The sequence below is a fragment of the Lithobates pipiens genome, unplaced genomic scaffold, assembly GCF_037356315.1.
Source record: "Lithobates pipiens isolate NorthernLeopardFrog02 unplaced genomic scaffold, aLitPip1_a1.2 Scaffold_16, whole genome shotgun sequence".
NCBI lineage: Eukaryota > Metazoa > Chordata > Amphibia > Anura > Ranidae > Lithobates > Lithobates pipiens.
Window position 1 is genome coordinate 281,469,318 of NW_027507748.1, and position 20,232 is coordinate 281,489,549.

The 20,232-nt window shown below is 45.0% G+C and overlaps 1 protein-coding gene and 1 long non-coding RNA gene across 2 annotated transcripts in view; both read left to right on the forward strand.

Moving 5' to 3' along the window:
• The window catches only part of HSD11B1 (hydroxysteroid 11-beta dehydrogenase 1), a 95,340-nt gene that overhangs the window by 18,524 nt on the left and 56,584 nt on the right, over positions 1-20,232 (forward strand). The window lies entirely within an intron of this gene.
• LOC143982623 (uncharacterized) lies at positions 1,623-18,283 on the forward strand. The gene is made up of 2 exons (XR_013274490.1): positions 1,623-1,809; positions 17,855-18,283. It is a non-coding gene; the product is annotated as an uncharacterized LOC143982623 (long non-coding RNA).

Here is a 20,232-nt window from a genome sequence, read left to right on the forward strand (position 1 = left end):
TAGGAACAAGAGGGGGAAGGGAGAAAAAGAAGGGAAAAAAAAAGGGGGGGGGGGAAGAGGGAAGGGAAAAATTAAGTTAAAGGAAAACATTCGACCGACTCCAATGGGTAATAGGGAGAGTATCAGACAGCCTAAAAAGAGGAGTCCGTCCAGATGTAGCAGCTTTTGAGCACTTTTCAGGGGTAATTGTTTAAATTGAATGATATTTTTATTTTAGAGATCTACAGAGAGGGCCCATTTGTTCCCTTGACATAGGAATTCTATTTGAGATATAGATATATCAAATCTTGTTTGAGTCCTCTGAGTAAGAATACTCAAGACGGTCTGTCCTCTCCGATAGAGCCTGTGAGCCCCTAGATGTTGGTTTTGTGTGATAAAAATCACCCCTGTCTTTTTTTACATTATTGGATGTGGTGCCACGCATTGCAATTGGTTTCCATTTCTTCCTACAAAAGTGTATGGTCCTGTTGCTTACCCAAATAGTAGCAGGAACAGGATCCAATATAGGCAGGAGTGGACACTTCCAAGACGTAATAAGAGTCTTCGGTTACTTGTGTCGCAACATAGAATTTTTTTTAAGTTGGGAACCATGCAAAGCTTGATGAAAGGTTCTCTTGAAATCATTTACCAAGCAACCATTAATCATGTGCTGCACTAAGGCAACTCAACATGGACAGGGCAAGCTGAACTTTAATATGAAAACTAGCATATGAGAAAATGCTTTTCTGACATGGGTTAGATTCATTTAGAGTACCCCTAGAATTTTCATGAACCTCTATTATACTTTTCTTGGCCCTTTTGTAATAATGTTATGTTATAACAGGGTCAGAAAGTTGATGAATAAAAAAAAAAAAAAAAAAAAGGAATAGCAATTTTTATATACTCTTAATGCATAATTTCAACTTTTCACCTTTGCTCAGTTAGAATTCAAAACTAGGGCTTTGCACATTGTATTCAACACCCATTTGTTTCTATAATGCTTACATGGGCTCTTAAGGCTAGGTTCACACTATAAAACGCAACAACTCACAGTAAGGGTCCAGTGCATCTCAATTCAACGCATCAGGTCCAATTTCAGTCCAGATTTTGGGCTGAATTCAGACCTGAAATGGACCAAAGGATGTACAAGGCTCCTGTGTGATTCGCACCCGAGCCACTGTGGAGATGTGTGAACCAGCTCCATAGAGAGCTGGTCACAATCTCCTGCTATGCGAATTAGATGTGGGAAACAACCCAATATGCAAAAGGCGTGAACCCAGCCTTAGGCTGGGTTCACATTGGTGTGATGTGAGAACCCTTCAAATACACTGCGGATTCCTGCATCGCACCCAACTCACGGGCAGTTCACACTGCCGTATATGAACTGCTGGAAGTGTCTTTCAGATCCGATTCTGGCGCGGACCAAAAAAAGGGTCCTGTGTGAGTTTGGTCCGAAAGCAGTGCAAATTTAGTCATACAATCTGTATGGCTGAGTTCACATCACACAGATATCACATCCGATGTTGGACAGTGCACCAGTGTGAACCGAGCCTTTGAACTTTGCCCTCAACTGAAAAACTTGCGATTAGGAATTTTTATTACAGAAGAGACATGGAATATAAAGGTTTTCTACCTTCCTTCTCACAAGATGCTTTAGAATTGCAGCTAAGTGTACATCCTTGGCACACCTCAGTGTCAGAATAATTGAACTCTCATGTACATGCGCAGAAGTTAAGCCTTCCCAGCTTGGCCAATCAAGATGGCTAAAGATCCTGAAACTCGGGAGAACATGTCAGTGAGTGGGCTCCCAGACGTTGGATCACTGAAGAGGTAATTATTGAGAGGTTTAGTTCTGCTTTGAAGTTTCCATTGTGTTCAGTCAAGATTTTTCAAAATGTAAAAGTTGGTTTGTGGAAATTACAGGAACAATGTAAGGCTATTTATACAGTATTTATATATTCCTATGTAACATGTATCTGTAGGCTTAGCAAATGTAGTCCTGAACTGATAAAGCAAGGGCCTTTATTTTTACCCTTTATTTTTACCTGGTCATTTTGTCAGTACTGCAATTCTAGTCTTAGCATGGCAACAGATAATCAAAATTCTATAGCAGGACAACTGATACAAGATAAAACCATAGACCCTCACCCTTCTTCTATATTCTAATGCCGCGTACACACGGGCGGACTGTATGGCGTACTTAGTCCGTCGAAACACATTTCAGCGGACAGTCCGCTCGTGTGTGGGCTTCAGCAGACTTTTTCAGCGTGCAGTCTGGTGTACTAAGTATTTCGGATTTTTCGAAATTCTGTCCGTCGTACTTTGGTTTCAGCGGACAATCCGCTCGTCAGTAGGCTAGTTCGACGGACTAAGAATGGCGCATGCTCAGAAAGGATTTACACGGCGGTAGGGTGCTTTGCTGTGTATTGGACTTCCTATTTCTAGTCCCGTCGTACGTGCTGTACACGTCATCGCGCAAGCTTTCGACGGACTGTTTGTGCATCCGTGTGTGGTCAAGTCCGTTCAGTCGAAAGTATGACGGACTGTCCGTCGGATTGTATGACGGACTAAGTACGCCATACAGTCCGCTCGTGTGTACGCGGCATAAGATGTAGAGGGGCATGGTTCTGTAGTGCTCAGAGACTAATGCCCTGTACACACGGTCGGGCTTTTCGACGGAAAACGTGTGATCGGACTGTGTTGTCGGAAAATCCGATCGTGTGTGGGCTCAATCAGACTTTTCCATCGTAATTTCCGACACACAAAGTTTGAGAGCTGGATCTAAAATGTTCATACAACCAAATCCGATCATTTAAATTCTGATCGTGTGTAGACAATTCCGATGGACAAAGTGCCACGCATGCTCAGAATAAATTACAAGGCAAAACCTATTGGCTACTGGCCCATTTATAGTCCTGTCGTACACATTCTACATCACCGCGGTCAGAACGATCGGATTTTCCAACAACTTTGTGCGACCGTGTGTATGCTAGACAAGTTTGGGCCCAAATCCATTGGAAAAAATCTGACGGATTTTGTTGTCGGAATGTCCGCCTGTGTGTACAGAGCATAATAGCAATATACCTAATAATAGCCAGAAAAGGCAGAGAGAGCACAGGAAGTCATCAGCTCGGCAAGATCAACAGTTAAGCTGGCCATAGAGGGGTAGAACTTTGATTGAAAATTATTGGGAAAATAATTTTTTAAGAAAGTATGTTTGTTCTAATCATTAGCGGGGTCATAGTGACCTTTTAACCACAGTGATGAGAACATTTGGAGAAGGATAGAAAATGTTTCTTGAATTCATTTCTAACATGACAGAAGTTCATTTTAGGGTTTACATATACCGTATTTATCAGCGTATAACATGCACATTCTTTTTAAGAGGGAAGTTTCAGAAAAAAAACTTACATTTTAAATAAGGAACTTCTAAGCAAAAGAAGGGTCAGTGCCCATCTGCAGCCTCACCATTGCCATCAATATAGCCTGATCAGAGCCCATCTGCAGCGTCACAAGTTCCATCAACGCAGCCTCATCAGTCCACATCAATGCAGCCTCACCAGTGCCATCAATGCAGTAGCCTCACCATTACCCTCAGTGCAGCAGCCTCGCCATTACCCACAGTGCAGCAGCCTCACCACTGCCATCAATGCAGCAGCCTCACCACTGCCATCAATGCAGCAGCCTCACCACTGCCATCAATGCAGCAGCCTCACCACTGCCATCAATGCAGCAGCCTCACCATTGCCACCAATGCAGCTTGATCGATGCCTATCTGCAGCCTCGGAGGAGACAGGGACAGGGGCCGGACAAGTGCTGCCAGATTACATAGAGTGAGAATCTGCTATGATAGACAGAACAATGGTTCAATGGTGGCCCAGGAGACTGAATTTCCTATTACAGAGGCCGCCAAGTAAACAGGAGATTCTCATTGTATGTAATCTGACGGCACTTGTCACGCCCCCCTCCCTGTCCCCTCTGAGGCAGCTAAAATTGAAGTATTGGTGTATAACATGCGCATGCTATTTTCACCTGATTTTCAGGGTGAAAAAGTGTGTGTTATACACCAATAAATACAGTACTTTAACCGCTTAAGGTCTGCCCCATGTACATATACTGCGGCAAGGCGGCTCTTAAGTGAAAAATCACGTACCTGTATGTGATTTTTGTCTTTTGGTCTTGGTCGCGCTTCCCTACCAGTGTCATTAGTACAGTGACAGTGCACTTTTTAGCATTGATTACTGTATTGGTGTCACTGGTCCCCAAAAAGTATCACTCAGAGGGTCATTTACTATAGTGTTGCATGCAAATTAGCGCAAATTCGCGATAATCCCTGTAATTATCGCTAAAACAGTGTTTACTATAGCGCTGGTGCAAAAAATACTCTTAAAAAACAATTTACTATAGCTCCCTGAAAACAAATGGCACCCAAACCATGACTCTTGTTAAGACCACAAACAACATGGAAATAATGTTTAGAGCATGATATAATTGCCTAAATGGTATTGAAATATGTGGTATATTGTTTAAAGATAATCTGCTTTTAAACTGTGTGAAAAGGTGATTTCTTTAAAAGTCTGAGAAGAGATAAATTCCCTGTCTCTTTACAACTAGGTGCCAACACAACTGAGCATGCTCAGACCTGCAAACTACCCTAATTTTGGCTTTTTTAATGAAAAGTTATAGTAAATACCAAAGTGAGCGCTGGACTAAAGAGGGTTTTTTCAGAATTAAAATGAGAGTTACTGTATGTAGCCCAATGCAAGTTTCAACTATTGATTCTAATGCCTTGTAGACATGGTCGGACATTCTGACCACAAAATCCGTCTGATTTTTTCCGACGGATTTTATCAGAAACGGGTGTTGCATATAACACCCGGTCGAACAAAATTGTCGGAAAATCCGATTGTTCGGAACAGGGTGACGTTTGTTGCCTACGATGGGACTACATAAAAGCCAGTAGCCAATAGCTTTGGTTTCGTAATTTGATCTGAGCATGTGTGGCAATTTTTCTGATCGGAATTCTCTACAAACGATTCCGAAAAAATCCGATCGGATTTTTTTGTCGTAAAATTTTAGATCCTTCTCTCAAATTTTTTCCGTCAGAATTTCGGATGGAAAAAGTCCGATAGAGCCCACACACGATCGGATTTTCCGACAATATAATCCGATCAGACATTTTCCGTCTGAAATTCCATGTGTACAGGGCATAATGGTTCAATTGTAACTTCCCCAAATACTTTCTCAAAGAAATTGTCTTTGCAACAATGATGCTTATTTTTAATCAATTTTGTTTTTAAGAATGCTAAAATGTGTAATGTTTTCATGTTTTGTTAAAATTTAGCTTTTTATGTCACTTTCACTTGTTGCTGTCCATCTCACAAAAAAAGTTACCCAAACTCACATAGGTGTCTTTACAAACCACAAACAATACCATTGCTGATGCACATTTAAAATGAGTCTCAATTTTATGTGTTTTTTTACTATTTCCAAATAATCATAATTTGAGCCCAAAACATGTGATGTGTACCATCTGAAATCAAAATGTAATTCCCAAAAATCAGAGGGTAACATCACTATTCTACATTCACTCACCACAAACACCAAATTATGTGATCATGCTGTCAATGTATGTTGTGTGGGTATTGTTCCTGTCTGACCATGCATTCATGGTTTGGGAGCATCTGCTGACATTCTACTCTTTGATCTTGTTGCTTAATCATGTACACAGAAAAGCAGCTTGTAGCAGAACATACTCACCAATGTATGTGTGTGGAATGTGGGGTGGTGGTGGGCGTTATAGTTGAATATGTGCATTTTTTAATATTATGTTGGAATTCTTTGTAAGAATAATGACTGTTAAGTATGTTTCTATAATCTTGCAGATAAAAATGTGATGTGGGTTGGTGGGTGAGTAATTGTACTATAAAATGTGTTGCCCGTTATATACACTGAAAGTAAAGCTGTGTCCACTCTAAGCCCTTGTACACACGGTCGGAGTTATTCCGACGGATTAATTCCGGACGAGGTCCGGAAGTGATGTTGCATACACACGGTCGGACTAAGTTATCGGAATTTAGGGTTGGCAAGAACGCGGTGACATAAGCCGTGTATGGCAGGCCTAGAAAAGGAAAGTTCAGCACCACGTATGGCACCCTTTGGGCTCCTTCTGCTGATCTCATGTGCATCGCGTGTTAGTAGAAGTTTGGTGAGAGACGATTCGCGCTTTTCAGATTTGTGATTTAATTCGCTACTGCTCTTCAGTTTCTGCTTGTCTCTGCGTATCTGATAATCACTGCGTGTAGTCAGTAAGTATTTGTTTCTCATTGTGGACTATATCTTGGTATAGTACGCTTTGATTTGCATTGCTTATTGTTTGCTTGCTTCTGCTATTCAGGTCGTTCTTTCAGGCATTGCTGTTTATCGGTGCTTTCTGTTGTCCATTCTGACCAGCCGACCGTTTTCAAACCATGTATCGTCTACGTACTCATTGTAGAGTTTGTGCTGTGCAGGGGCTTCGTGTTGGGGTTCTTACTTTGACACAAGCCCGGTCCATGAACAGGGAGGGGAGGCGTTTGTGGACCAAGAAATGGTTGCGCCAGCATGACCAGTTCTTGCACATGCCTTTGCTCCATGAGATCCGGGAGAATAATCCTGATGATTTCAGGAATTATCTCCGGATGACGGACCACGTTTTTCACCATCTGCTGGATTTGCTGACCCCTTATATCAGCAGGCAGGATACCTGAATGTGGCAAGCCATCACTCCGGAGCAGAGGCTCATCGCCACGTTGCACTACTTGGCGACAGGGAGAAGCCTTCAGGACCGCCTTCAGGACCTCAAGTTCTCTATAGGCATCTCCTCCCAGGCTCTGGGGATCATTATTCCAGAGACCTGTTCTGCCATCATTCAGGTCCTGCAGAAGGACTATATGAAGGTAAGTTTTATCCTTTAACATCACATTCTATGTACTTCATGATTGCTAATGTCTTGCATTTCTTTCCTCATTCCCTAATTACCATCATTGCAATATGCTCTAATTCATATGCTCTGCCCCTTTGTCCTCATGCATATTTGCCTCACTAACTTCCCCACCATTCTCTTCTTGGCCCATAAAACTATAGTATAGTCACTTACCAATGTCTTTTGTCAGCTCCATAGTATTGCTTTCCCCTAAACACCCTCTAAAATGTCTACAAATGTTATGTGTGTGCTTCAATTCATGCAGAGTGACATTTTTATTTTTGGTTGTCCCAAACTCATTAGGAACCCCCCTCCCCCCAACTGCTAGCTCAGCTGCTAGAAATCCAATATCTGCTGACTTTACCAAACCCAATATACACTATATCTACCTTTTTTCTGGTCACATTTATGGACGAATTTACCAAAGCATGTAGTGCAAGGGCTTGCCTCAATACTTTCAAATGCTATCATTTTTGGGGATTTTCCCCCTATTATTATCTTGATATGTAATAGCAGAATGTCAAAATGTGCTTCCATTTTGTTTTCTTTTTGTTATTATGACACTTATTACCTGTCCGGTGGGCTGCCAATAGTGTAAGTAAGGAGGGGCTTCCCAAAGTATCACACATTATTTAGGCATTCAGCTCTCAATCAAGTGGAGAGGGTTACCTGTCCAAAACATCCCCCCCCTCATTTTTTAGCAAGGGCCCATCAGATGGGGGATGGGGGGGGGGTGATGACTCTGATAAGGGGACCTTATACTTTAGGCTTTAAATACTCAGTTCCCAAAATGTTATACTGATCTTGGGCAAAAATGTTGGTGTCTAATCTGCTTGCAATGTTAGTTTGCAAAATTACAAATTTTTGGTCTTGTTTCACTCCACAGTGTCCTCCAACGCCACAGGAATGGCAGACTGTGCCCCCCCCACTTTGCCAGTTGTTAGGACTTTCCCAATTGTGGAGGTGCAATTGATGGGAAGCACATCCGCATCGTCCCACCACCCAACTCGGGGTCGTACTATTTTAACTACAAGAGGTTTAATAGTATTCTGATGTTGGCGGTGGTGTCTGCGACCTATGACTTCTTGTATGTGGACGTGGGGCAAAATGGCCGGATATCAGATGGCGGAATGTTCACACGGACGGAGTTCTACTGGCATCTCCAGAGTGGCAGTCTGGGCTTGCCACCCCCAAAAGAGAATCAGGAAGGACTCCCGTTCGTTTTCGTCGCGGATGAGGCGTTTGCCCTGGCAAACCATCTGATGCGGCCTTTCCTGATGAGGACCCTCACCCCGGACCAGAAGATTTTTAATTTCCGCCTGTCCAGAGCCTGAAGAGTGGTAGAGAACACTTTTGGTATACTGGCCAGCCGGTTCCGCCTTTTTTTAACGCCTATCCACATGGCGGAATACAAACTAAATCACATTGCGCTGGCGTGCTGTGTTCTTCACAATTTCCTAAAAAGACATTCTGCAAACTATGCAGTCTCAGTTGTCCAATAAGCAGACTTGCTTGAAAATGAGAACCTCATGGGCCTTGAAGCTGCTCATCCTGGCTTGCCCCCCCCCCCCCCAAAGCGCCCGTGAGGTTAGAAACCAATACACGGACTACTTTGTGGGTAGGGGGGCAGCATTTTACAAATACATTTTTCTTTGAAACTCCAATATTTGTTTTAATTTACTGCTTGGCTTGGTTTTAGGTGTCTCCTAGGTAAATTTATGTTTTTTCTTGCTGTGCCTTTTTCTACAACAGTGCAAACCCAAGTTCTGAGCGAGATAAGGGGACAGTCTCTTCTTCAGATAAGCTTATTATGTTGTGGGTCTGCTACACACACACCTTATTTTTGCTAACTAATGTATGTAGTGCATTACTGACCAAAATCTTGCTAATTTTCAGCACCATGGCAGGAAAATGGCATGATTGTGAAAATTAACACATCACTGTGGGTGTTATTTACTAAAGGCACATCCACTATGCACTACAAGTGCACTGCAAAAGTGCACCTGAAACTGCACTTGGAGTGCAAAGTGGAGTTACCTTTAGTAAATAACACCCATTGTCACCGAAAACAAAAATTTTACTCCAAATACTGCTTTTGCGCACACATTGTTGATAATTTAACTTTTTAATCAAAGCACATTCACATGTGCGTTTAGAAAAGGGTTTTACAACAAACCAACAAATTGGGTGTATCAAAAACATTATTTAAGGTAATTTTTTTTTAACTTGGTGTTTTTGTGTAAACAGGCATGTATCAAAGCGTAACATGCAGAACACAGGAACTTACAAAGTTCAACTTTGAAAAGTGAAGACAATATCAGACATGAGTATGTACAAACTGGGCTGATATTGCCTTCATCACATGGGGTGTCACCCCTGGAAAATCCAAATTTGGAAGATGCACAGAGTGTGTCAACATGTGCTATCTTCCATCATGGGGGATCAATGTACATGTTTTGGGGCTGCAACCCCTTCATCTCAGCCACTTTCCACAAAATAGGTACATTGATCCCCCATGATGGGAGATGTGCACGTTGACACACTGTGCATCTTCCAAATTTGGATTTTTATAAAATACAAAAGTTGTGGTTTAAAAGCAAAAAAAATAAAACCCTAGCTAGTTTGGCCCAATTTACACTCTCCCCAAAACATCAGTGATGTTCTTCATTTTATTTTTAACATCATTGATTTTCTAAATCCCGATTGCACCCCATTATCTCCCCAATCAGGATCTGGGCACTTTCACTGGTAAAATGGGATTCTTCCTCCACATCACCTACAAAACAAAGCAAAAAAACACACCATGCATTATAAATATGGTGACATACATTGATGAGTAGTGATGGACGAACTTCCGACGGGACATTTTGCGAACGCGGACCGCGAACGCGGCCGATAGTTCGCGAACCGTAACGTTCGCGGCGGGCCCCATTGACATCAATGGGAGGTGAACTTTGCAAACCTACAGGTCAAATTTGCAGCCACAAAATAATTACTAGCTGTGCAAACAGTCCCACCACATGGCCAATGACATAACACATGTATGAGGTGAATCTGGGATCGACAACTACAAGCATTCTTTTTTTATATGTGAAATTGTTGTGACAATTTAGGACTGTGAAGCGCATGAAGGCAATGGAGGAGAGGGAAGGTCAGGGTAGGCAAAGAAGAGGGTGCCAGAGATGATCACCAGCAGCGTGACATACAACAATGACACCTGCACCGTGATAGAGTCATCTGACACCAGCACCGTGATAGAGAGCACTGACATCAGCAGCGTGACATACAGCAATGACACCAGCACCGTGATAGAGAGCACTGACATCAGCAGCGTGACATAAAGCACTGACACCAGCACCGTGATATACAGCACTGACACCAGCACCGTGATAGAGAGCACTGACATCAGCAGCGTGACATAAAGCACTGACACCAGCACCGTGATATACAGCACTGACACCAGCACTGTGATAGAGAGCACTGACATCAGCACCGTGACATACAGCAATGACACCAGCACCGTGATATACAGCACTGACACCAGCACAGTGATAGAGAGCACTGACATCAGCAGCGTGACATAAAGCACTGACACCAGCACCATGATATACAGCACTGACACCAGCAACGTGATAGAGAGCACTGACATCAGCAGCGTGACATAAAGCACTGACACCAGCACCGTGATATACAGCACTGACACCAGCACCGTGATAGAGAGCACTGACATCAGCAGCATGACATACAGCAATGACACCTGCACCATGATATACAGCACTGACACCAGCATCGTGATATACAGCACTGACATCAGCAGCGTGAGATAAAGCACTGACACCAGCACCGTGATATACAGCACTGACACCAGCACCGTGATATACAGCACTGACATCAGCAGCGTGACATACAACAATGACACCTGCACCGTGATAGAGGGATCTGACACCAGCACAGTGATAGAGAGCACTGACATCAGCAGCGTGACATACAGCAATGACACCTGCACCATGATAGAGTGATCTGACACCAGCACCGTGATAGAGAGCACTGACATCAGCAGTGTGATATACAGCACTGACACCAGCACCGTGATAGAGAGCACTGACATCAGCAGCGTGACATACAGCAATGACACCAGCACCGTGATATACAGCACTGACACCAGCACCGTGATATACAGCACTGACACCAGCACCGTGATATACAGCACTGACACCAGCACCGTGATATACTGCACTGACATCAGCAGCGTGACATACAGCAATGACACCTGCACCGCGATAGAGAGCACTGACATCAGCAGCGTGACATAAAGCACTGACAGCAGCACCGTGATATACAGCACTGACACCAGCACCGTGATAGAGAGCACTGACATCAGCACCGTGATATAGAGCACTGACACCTGCACCGTGATATAGAGCACTGACACCTGCACCGTGATAGAGTGATCTGACAGGAGCACCGTGATAGAGAGCACTGACATCAGCAGCATGACATAAAGCACTGACACCAGCACCGTGATATACAGCACTGACACCTGCACCGTAAGCAGCCCCAGGAGGAAGTCAGCATAGCACAGGAATGGTGGGAGCCCCTCATAATGAGCATAGCACAGGGATGGTGGGAGCCCCTCATAATATGCACAGCAGAGGTACAGCCCCAGGAGGAAGTCAGCACAGCACAGGGATGGTGGGAGCCCCTCATAATAAGCAGCCCCAGGAGGATGTCAGCATAGCACAGGGATGGTGAGAGCCCCTCATAATAAGCAGCCCCAGTAGAAATATGACACCGCTCAACCTCTTCAAACAGGAGGGTACGGGCATATAGTACGGTGTGCTTTTTTTGGACAAGGAAGTGAGCCAAATGAAGAAAGAAGGTCTGTGTGCTCGATTAAAAAAATCGTTTCTAGACATATACATGGTCTACTGGTCACATGTGTTGAATTCCTCCGAGATCCATGCCTCATTCATTTTTAGAATGTGAGGTAGTTAACACTGTCGTGAGCTAGGCGAGTACGCTTATCGGTCACGATCCCCCCTGCTGCGCTGAACGTCCTTTCGGACAGGACACTGGACGAGGGGCAAGCCAACAGTTCGATTGCAAATTGGGCAAGCTCTGGCCAGAGGTCAAGCCTGCCCACCCAGTAGTCCAGGGGTTCATCACTCCTCAGAGCGTCCACATCGGCCGTTAACCCGATGTTGTCAGACACCTGAAGGTCTAGGCGTTCCCTGATGCTGGATCCAGATTACACCGGTCGATGGGTCGGCTGAAAGAATGACCTCATATCCGAAGTCACCAACACATCTTCAAACCGGCCTCTTCTTGCAGGCGCTGTTGGATTGGTACCCGCAACTCCTTCTCTGGGAGTGGGAATTGCTCCTCTGCCAGCACACGCAAAAGCAGAATGCAGCATTTCTCGAAGCAAGTCCTGGAAGTGCTCCATTCTGACAGCCCTCTGTGACGGCGGTAACATTTCCGCCATTTTGTGTTTGTACCGGGGGTCTAAGTACGTTGCCACCCAGTACTGGTCCTTGACCCTTATGCTTTTTATACGGGGGTCCCTATTAAAACACTGGAGCATGAAGGCCCCCATTTGCACTAAACTGGAAGCGGTGTGGTGGCCTGGCTCCTGCTCATCATCCAGGATAATGTCGTCCTCTTCATTCTCCTCTCCCCATCCACGCACAACAACAGGAATCCCAGAAAGGTTTAAAGCATGCTCTCCTTGCTCCTCCTCATCCGCCCCGAAAACATCCTCTCTGACTCCTCTTCAGACTCCTGTTGTTGACTTGTCTCAGAGTAGCCCCCCCTGGGAATTCATCCAGCATTGCGACTTCCTCATCTTCCCGCTCCTGCTCCTCCACAGCTTGATCAATGACACGACGCAATGCACGCTCCATAAAGAAGGCATAAGGTACCATGTCACTGATGGCGCCATGGCTGCGACTGACCAGTTTGGTGATCTCCTCAAATGGCCGCAGAAGTCTGCATGCATCGCGCATGAGCAGCCACTGGCGCGGTGAAAAAAAACCCAGCTCCCCAGAACCTGTTCTGCCGCAGAGTTCATACAGGTAGACGTTAACTGCGCATTTCTGCTGGAGCAGCCTATCAAGCATATAGAAGGTTGAGTTCCATCGCGTCGGGCAATCGCAAATAAGACGTCTGACCGGCAGATTGTGTCGCCGCTGAATGTCAGCAAGGCGAGCCATGGCCGTGTAAGATCTTCTGAAATGGGCCGAGATTTTCCTTGCCTGCCGCAAGATGTCCTGGACCCCAGGGTATTTGACAACAAATTGCTGCACGACCAAGTTTAAGACGTGTGCCATGCATGGCACGTGCGTGATTTTGCCCTGTTTCAATGCGCTAAGCAGATTGGCACCGTTGTCACACACCACTTTACCAACTGTCAAATTGAGCGGTGTTAGCCACTGATCTGCCTGTGAACGCAAAGCTGAAAGGAGTGCCGGGCCAGTGTGGCTCTTGGCTTCCAGGCACAACAGACGCAGCACGGCATGGCAACATCTCACCTGGCATGTCGAATAGGTTCTGGGGAGCTTGGGCGGCGCAGCGGAAGAGACGCTAGCAGCGGAAAAGGAGGAGTCAGCCAAGGAGGAGAGGGAGGAGGGTGGAGTAGGAGGAGGAGAAGAAGAGGCAGGCCTGCATGCAATCCGTGGCGGTAAAACCAAATCTACATGGGTGCCACGGGTTACATGCTTGACGGCCGTCAGAAGGTTCACCCAGTGGGCAGTAAAAGTGATATACCTTCCCTGCCCGTGTTTGCTAGACCACGTGTCTGTGGTCAGATGTATCTTGGCACTGACACTGTGTGCCAGGGATACATTCACTTGCCACTGAACATGGCCATATAGCTCTGGGATGCCCTTCTGTGAGAAATACTTCCTTCCTGGGACCTTCCATTGTGGTGTTCCAATGGCCACAAATTTGTGAAAGGCCTCCGAGTCCACCAGTTTATATGGCAGTAGTTGGCAGGCTATGAGTTCTGACAAGCCAGCCGTCAACCGTTGGGCAAGAGGGTTATCCGGCGTCATCATTTTTTTACGCTCGAACATTAGGCCCACGAAAGCCTGCCTTTTTGCAGAAAAACGTGAGCTTGGCATGATGGAAGGTGGAGTGGAGGACAATTGTGAGGAGAGAGGAGAAGGAGAAGTAGAAGACGAGGCTGGACGGTGAGAGCCTGGGGTGTGGCTTTGTGTGTTCCGTTGCTCCCATTGGGCTCGGTGATGGCTGCTCATGTGCCCTCTTAAGGCAGTCGTCCCTAGGTGAGTGTTGGGCTTACCGCGACTAATGCGTTGACTGCAAAGATTGCAGATGGCAACGCTATTGTCAGCAGCGGACACGTTAAAAAGCCCACACTGCGGAGCCATGTGCCGGTGTCCTGGGAGCGCCAGATGTGACCGTACATGGTCGATGACTCGCTCCTGATACATTTGCATTCTGCTTTGTCCCTCCTGTGCAATATAAGTTATTCCTGCTTCTCCTCCCTATCTGCTGGTCCATATCTCCCTCTGAACTCCCCTCCTCTTCCTCTCTTGTGGGCACCCACGTGACATCACTAGACACGTCATCATCGACTTCACCTTCCCCACCGCTATAAGTAAAGATCTCGGAGTAGGCAGCAACACCAGGGACCAACCTCCTCCTTGGGCTGATCTGGGTACTGTCGTCAGACTGCTGAGTGGCGGTTGTTGCTACCTCCTCTTCCTGATCCAATACCAAGAGTGGCTGCGCATCAGAAATGTCTTGATATGGATCAGAAAATAATTCCTGTGACTCAAGCGGAAGGTATGTGGTGGTGGTGGTGTTGTTGGTGGTAGTGTCTTTGGGGGTGCACATAACAGAGAGTGAAGAAGAGGGTTCAGATCGAGAGAAGGAGGAGGGTGCAGAAGAGTAAGGCTGAGTGAGCCACTCAACCAAGTCTGGTGCGTCCTTTAAAGTAATTGAACGCACCTTCTGCAACTTCCCACTTTGGCTCAAGCCTGTTGCTCCTACCCCTACCACCCCTGTGGAAGGGCCTGCCTATTCCTCTGCCTGTCGTTTTTTAAATGACCCTGTGACAAAACTCTCAGTCCCTATACTGATAAAGGACTACTGAAGCAGAAGGGCAGCAGTAAGCAGTAGTGCACCTCAACCCTATGTATTGTGGACCTATACCAGTCCTTACGGAATAGCAGACTGTACCTCACCCAAACCTATGTACTGTAGTACCCTATACCTTACCAGTCCTTCTAAGGACCTTTATGGAACAAGTAGGTTGTGAATGATTAGCATACTGTACCTCAGTCCCTATACTGATAAAGGACTACTGCAGCAGAAGGGCAGCAGTCAAGTATAATATTCTTTCTATATTTGGAAGAAAGAATATTATACGTGTACAAGCCTATTACCATACCAGTCCTGAAAAGAACCTTTGTGGACCTAATAGTAAGCGCTACTGATTAAACTGACTGTCCCTCACTGCCTCACACACAGCTTCCTGCCTGTCCCTATTTAAACTGACAAAACACAGGCTGCTGGAACAATAACTTGAATAGCACTTTTGTGGACCTAATAGTAACAGCTAATGATTAAACTGACTGTCCCTGCAGCACACAGCGTCCTGTCCCTCTCTCTACACTGACAAAAGGCAGGCTGCTGCAACAATCAGTAGCACATCAGTGCCTCAAACCTATATCCTGAACTACACCTAACACCTATACCAGTCCTGAAAAGAACTTTTGTGGACCAAATAGCTAGCGATTTGGGTCACTGCAGTCTCTCCCTGCTCCACACAGCAACCTCTCCCTATAGTGACAGAAGAAAGAATGTAAAATGGCCGCCGGATCGGGTCTATTTATAAGTTAGGGGGAATGTCCAAGTGTCCATGTGCTGTAATGTCTCAATTGGCTGTCCTGTACCCCATGATGGATGTGTCATCATAGGTCAAAGTTCTTTTACACAGTAAACACGGAAGTCCGCCGGACGAACAACAGCGATTGTCCGCCGATCGGGCGGACGTCAAACAGCCGAAATTCGCCGCAAAATGACCGCCGGGCAAACCGTTCGGCCATCCCTATTGATGAGCTTACCGGAAGCTGTGTTCTCCGACACTCACCTGTTGTGGTGACAATTTGTCCAACTTCAACGATCTCTCCTTCCTCCTCCTCCTCCTTCTCCTCTGCTTCTGTTTTTGGAATTTTGCCTTCTTTGGGAGGGGTGGGGTCCCTGGTGTCCTCAGACTTCCTGAGTCTTCTCTCCCCTATGAGAATGGTAAAAAGGAATAATTAGCACACAGAGGGCAGAAATAGGAATATGAAACATTGCTTGGAAGTGTTGTACAATTGTGTTTTTTGGCCGAGTTCAACGGTGAGAACATTATTGTGGACACTTTGTTAAACTGGAATACTTACCTGCAGAACGATGTTTCTTATGAACGAATTAAACCATGAACTTGAAAGTGGCCATTTTAAACTGCACAACATGAAATCAAAGCACATGGAGCAGTATGCAAGCAAGAAAAATCATATGAACACACGACAACTACTTACTTTTTTGAAGAACACACTTGATCCTTCTGTACTGATCGTGCTCCCTCAGTTTCAGGTCTGACCATCGTTTTCTCAGTTGATCCTTGGATCGGCGTACCCCAAAATTCTTCTGAAGACTCTTCACAACTTTAGTCATGATCTTGGCCTTTCTGATATTTGGGTTTGGGTAAGGTCCATACTTCCCATCATAGTCGGTCCTGTTCAATATGTTCACCATCTCCAACATCTCTACAAAAGACATTTGAGTCCTTAAATCTTCTCTTCCTGGATCGGGACGTTTCAGGCTCCGGGCTTTCCTCACCCTCCTCCTCGTTAGTAGAACTCTGATTGCGCACCTGCGTTCTCTCTGCCATGTGCTCTCCCCACTGCGCCGAAAGCGAAGGGGCGGGGAATAGTCTAGAAAGAACGTCAGGGGCGGGCGGAGTTTCACGCATGCGCACTGTATATAAAACACAACACGCGTGTGTCGTCCATACGATCTGTGAACAGAGTGAGGAGCTGACGCGACAATCGTGCAAACGAAGGTAACATTTTGAACTTGGTACATCACTAGACTAGACTGCTTCTATCTAGGCCGATGTTGGGACAAGATTAGGAGGGTTTATCATGGCATTATTAGTATTTTAGGGTTTGTCTTGTGTCTTGCAGACAAGATGGATCCCTTCCAAAACCCCAATTTTATGGGGCTATTCCTGGAAGTGTACAGGGAGCTGCCCTGCCTGTGGCAGATCAACAACCCGTTTTATCACGACCGAAGAAAGAGGAACGCAGCGCTGGGGAAACTTCTTTCTTTGGTGCGGATCATGGTCCCCACGGCAGACATGGCCTATGTGAAGAGGAAAATTGGTGTCATGAAGAGTACATATCTCAGGGAGAGAAAGAAGCACTTGGAGTCCCTGAGATCAGGAGATCCAGATGCCATTTATTACTCAAGGATGGTTTACTTCGAGAGGCTGCATTTTCTGGTAGACCAGGGGGAACCCAGGCCACCACTCTCCAGTCTTCCTTCAAGGCTTCCTTCACCCCCAGCTGAGGCTTCCAACGTCCAACCTGGGCCCTCCAGGCAGCAACATGTGGTGGGGTCCAGCTTGAGACAGGTATTGCATTGTTGAACATATTTCTTGTCGTACATTTAATGATGTCAACTAGATGTTCTTATTGATCAGAGGGTTGTGATTTAACAAAGTGGTTTACATATCAATAGACAGTAGTGACCAAAAATGATTGGGACGAGAATGAAAAATGCTGGGCTCAGAATGATAGTCTGTTCTATTTGGTAACATTCAATTTGCAACAGTCATGAGCTAAAAATTGTGTGATTGATGAGCAAAAAACTAAAACTATGTCCCATTTTCATACACAGGAAGACCTCAGCTGGGGGGAGGCTGTGGCAAGTGGCAGCCAGGAGGTCGACCAATGCCCTCCTTCTCCTCCTCCTGCCACAACTACAGGAGCCCAGCCACAGCCTGGAAGGACACCTGGTGGGAAGTGCCTAAGGAAGACGAGAGAGTGATGGCCTGGGTTCAGTCTGGTCTGACAGAAGATGCAGCCTCTTGAAGAACCACATCCTGGGGACATAGATGGCATCTGCTTTTCCTGATCTCTAGGACTTCTGGACCAGACTTCTCTCCCTGAGATATGTACTCCTCAGGCCACCAATTTTTCTTTTTCTAATTAGTTCATGTCTGCCCTGGGGGCCAAAGGCTTCGCCAAATTGACAAGTTTATCCAGCGCTGCCTTCCTCTTTTTAGTTGCTTGAGACCTAAATAAAGTTTTTTTTGGTTTGAAGAAATACTGTGTATGTGTTTTACTTCAAAAAGGACAGTTTATTTGTGAGCAGGCAGGTACATTTCAAAAATACAAAGTGAAATGAATAACAAGGGGTACCAATACTAAACAACCTCCTGTAGATTAAAAAAGAAAAACAAAATATAAAAAAGATAATAATGTTGTTGTGGTAAGTTTACACACAAAACACACCCCAGAAAATGGAAAGATGAGCAAACTGTCAAAAAAGGAGATGTTTATGAAAAAAAAAAACGAACACAAAATTCACCCAAAAAACAATAAACAAAAAATAAAATTGTGTAGATGTGACGATTTCAAAAATTGTATTGCTGAAATGAGTAAAAAAAGAGTCAGGAAATACGTTCGGGAGAAGTGTGTGACTATGAGCATCAAAAGAAGTTCCTTCTTGCAGCATTGTAAGGAACAAGAGAATGCACTTCATGAAAGAATTTTTAACATTGCAACGTGACGAATGTGCTATATCGATTACGAGCAGTAGTTTTACCTGAGCGAGCGCTTCCGTGTCCGAATTTGATTGTGAGCATGCGTGGCACCTTGTCCATCGGAGTAGGCTACACATGATCGGAGAATGTCCGATCGGAGCATTTTGTCGGAAAATTTTACCGGCAAGTTGGAAAAGTTGGTCCGTCGGATACTCAGACGGAAACAGTCCGATGCAGACCACAAACAGTCGCAATATCCGACAAAACGCTCCGATAGGAAACATTCCATCGGAATCTCCACCCGTGTGTACAAGGGCTAAGGTTTAGACAAATTTTAGATTGTAAGCTCTTATGAGCAGTCCCTTAAAACCCAATTGCTAAATGTTTTACTAAATGTAGCACCACATATCCTATAGAATATTTTTTTTTTTTATGCCAGTAAATGTACATAATTGTGTTTCTGTTAGCAAAATAAAAGTACATTATTGAGCTTGTTTGTTGTTTTCTCTTTTCTTTTCTTCTTTTTAATTAGTTTTGAGGGGTGGTGGTTTTGGGGAAGTGCAATATCTTACTTATACCCATAGAAATTATAAGATATTATTGTGCACCAAAAATCCACATATCTTCAGCACTCAGTCTTTATATATAATAGCTGTGGAGAATTGCAGGTAATAAATTCCGGTTGGTGTATAGGCAGTATTGTATGTGTCAGCTCTGGTTCACATCGGTGCGATTTGGCATGCAACTTGACATGTCAAATCGCATATCAAATCGGCGGCAATGGCACCATCCTAATCAGTGCAACGCCGCATCTGCTGCACCGCACTAATTTTTAAAAGTAGTTTCTGTACTACTTTTGGCGACTTTGGGGTGCGATTTCCATTGACATCAGTGGAAGAACCCGCACAGATGTCTCTGAAATTCCCCTCGAAGTCGGGACTGACATGCTGGAATAAAATTGTGAGAGTTCAGCTGAACTCGAACAATTTCCTCCCACTGTCAGTGTGAAACAGCTCTCAAGCTGGGCCTTTGTCTTTGTAATTCACCTGCTGCAATCCCAGGGACACCATTTCTTATGAAACTCCCTTAAGTTTGCCTTCAAATATCTTTATATGTAAAAATGCAGATTTGCATATCTGCAAATAAACTAAAATAAAAAATTCTAAACATGGTTGTGATCAAATATTAGCAGATGCAATCAAAAGAGTGCGGTTTCACCTTCTGACCCGGAAATGAGTCATTGTAATCAGAGTTCATGTGCTGGTCAGGATCCCCATCTAGGTGGACATGGCAAGGTCGCTTTTTAGCAAAGAGGGGGTGCTGCTCATAGGGTATGTACTTACTCAATGTGGGGATGGATGTGGTAGTCAGGGGTCAAGTCCTGGGGAAAAAAGTGTGGGAACTCCCACCCAAGATCCACTCCCGCACAAAAAAAAAGAAAAAAATAGGACATCGGGGCACATCAGGGCACGGGGCATATCAGGGCATGGGACACATCAGTCCACATGGC